Source organism: Arachis stenosperma, chromosome 2 (assembly GCF_014773155.1).
Source record: "Arachis stenosperma cultivar V10309 chromosome 2, arast.V10309.gnm1.PFL2, whole genome shotgun sequence".
In the NCBI taxonomy this organism is placed as follows: Eukaryota; Viridiplantae; Streptophyta; class Magnoliopsida; order Fabales; family Fabaceae; genus Arachis; species Arachis stenosperma.
In genome coordinates, this window is record NC_080378.1 from 37080213 (window position 1) to 37082947 (window position 2735).

Genomic DNA, 2735 nt, shown 5'->3' on the forward strand with positions numbered 1-2735 from the left:
TTCCACTTAATTTTCGAAAAACACAAAAAAAAAAAATTCAAAAAAAAATCATAAAAACCAAAAATATTTGATGTTTCTTGTTTGAGTCTAGAGTCTCATCTTAAGTTTGGTGTCAAATGCATGTTTTTGTTATATTTTTCGAATCCATGCATATAGTTCTTTGTTTTGATCTTTGAATTCTTTTGGCTTGAGTGTTTCTGTGTCTCATGTAGTGTCAGTAGCACACAAACTGCTAAGTTTGGTGTCTTGCATGCATTGTTAATTGATTCCTGTTGCATTTTGATTATTAAAAATCCAAAAATATTTTTAATTTGTGTCTTTTCAAGTCAATGATATAAAGAATTGAAGATTCAGAACATGTTGCAGAGGAATTATACAGAAAAAGCTGAGCATTCAAAAATGCCCAGTGAAGAAGGCAGACTGGCGTTTGAACGCCAGCCAGGGTACCTGGTTGGGCGTTTAACGCCCAAAGAGGTAGCATTTTGGGCGTTAAACGCCAGAATGTATACCATTCTGGGCGTTTAACGCCAGGATGGTGCTAGGGGGAAGATTTTGTTTTCAAAATCAATTTTTTTTTTCAAGTTTTCAAAGTTTTTCAAAACCAAATCTTTTTCAAATCATATCTTTTCAATCAAATGTTTTCAAAATCAATTTCTTTCCCTTTTCAAAGATACTTACCAACAATTAATGATTTGATTGAACATTTTTTGCCTTTTCTATTAAGAAAGGTTTTATGTTTGAATCTTATCTTTTCTTGTTAGGCAAGTCATTAATATTTTTTTAAATTCATATCTTTTCAAATTGTTTTCAAACCATATCTGTTAAAATTGTTTTCAATTCATATCTTCTCAATCACATCTTTTTAAAACCATAACTTTTCAATCAAATCTTTTTTTTAACCTCATCTTTTTCAAAATAGTTTTCAATCAAATCTTTTTGACTTCTAATTTCAAAATCTTTTTCAAAAATCACTTCAATTCTTCCCCACTTCCAATTTTCGAAAATTATCAATCAATTTTTAAAATGTTTTTAACATCTTTCTAATTAATTTTCGAAAATCCTCTTCCCTCCTTCTCACATCCTTCTATTTATGGAGTACTACTCCTTCTTAATGCACAATTCGAACTCTAACTAATCAAGTTCGAATTCTTCTACCTTCTTTTCTTCTATTTTTCTTTTCCTCTGACACTTCAAGGAATCTCTGTACTGTGACATAGAGGATTTCACACTTCTCTTGTTCTCTTCTCTTTCATATGAGCAGGAGCAGAGACAAAGGCATTCTTGTTGAAGTTGACCCTGAACCCGAGAGAACCTTGAAGAGAAAGCTAAGAGAAGCCAAGGCACAACTCTCTTTAGAGGACCTGACCGAATTCTTCAAAGAAGAAGAACACATGGCAGCCGAAAACAATAACAATGCCAACAATGCAAGGAAGGTGCTGGGTGACTTCACTGCACCTACTCCTGATTTTTATGGGAGAAGCATCTCTATCCCTGCCATTGGAGCAAACAACTTTGAGCTTAAGCCTCAATTAGTTTCTCTAATGCAACAGAATTGCAAGTTCCATGGACTTCCAATGGAAGATCCTCATCAGTTCTTAGCTGAATTCTTGCAAATCTGTGACACAGTCAAGACTAATGGGGTTAACCCTGAGGTCTACAGACTGATGCTATTCCCTTTTGCTGTAAGAGACAGAGCTAGAATATGGTTGGATTCTCAACCTAAAGAAAGCCTGGACTCTTGGGAAAAGCTAGTCAATGCCTTCTTGGCAAAGTTCTTTCCACCACAAAGATGGAGTAAGCTTAGAGTGGAAGTCCAAACCTTCAGACAGAAGGATGGAGAATCCCTCTATGAAGCTTGGGAAAGATACAAACAATTAATCAGAAGATGTCCCTCAGACATGCTTTCTGAATGGAGCATCATAGGTATTTTCTATGATGGTCTCTCTGAACTATCTAAGATGTCCTTGGATAGCTCTGCTGGAGGATCTCTTCATCTGAAGAAGACACCTGCAGAAGCTCAAGAATTGATTGAAATGGTTGCAAATAACCAATTCATGTACACTTTTGAAAGGAATCCTGTGAACAATGGGACTAGTCAGAAGAAAGGAGTTCTTGAGATTGACACTCTGAATGCCATATTGGCTCAGAACAAGATATTGACTCAACAAGTCAATTTGATTTCTCAAAGTCTGTCTGGAATGCAGAATGCACCAAACAGTACTAAGGATGCTTCATCTGAGGAAGAAGCTTATGATCCTGAGAACCCTTCCATGGAAGAGGTGAATTACCTAGGAGAACCCTATGGAAACACCTATAATTCTTCATGGAGAAATCACCCAAATCTCTCATGGAAGAATCAAGAGAGACCTCAACAAGGTTTCAATAACAATAATGGTGGAAGAAACAGGTTTAGCAATAGCAAGCCTTTTCCATCATCTTCTCAGCAACAGACAGAGAGTTCTAAGCAGAATACTTCTGACTTAGCAACAATGGTCTCTGATCTAATAAAGACCACTCAAAGTTTCATGAATGAAACAAGGTCCTCCATCAGAAATTTGGAGGGACAAGTGGGACAGCTGAGCAAGAAAATTACTGAACTCCCTCCTAGTACTCTCCCAAGTAATACAGAAGAAAATTCAAAAGGAGAGTGCAAAGCCATAACCATGGCCGAATATGGAGAGGAAAGAGAGGAGGTGGATGCCACTGAGGAAGACTCCAATGGGCGTGCACCAATC

At 36.7% G+C, this 2735-nt stretch overlaps 1 non-coding gene across 1 annotated transcript; it reads right to left on the reverse strand.

The window, feature by feature from the left end:
• Positions 1-1796: 1796 nt before the first annotated feature.
• Positions 1797-1904, reverse strand: LOC130964411 (small nucleolar RNA R71). The gene has a single exon (XR_009080507.1). It is a non-coding gene; the product is annotated as a small nucleolar RNA R71 (small nucleolar RNA).
• Between the last annotated feature and the right edge of the window lie 831 nt (positions 1905-2735).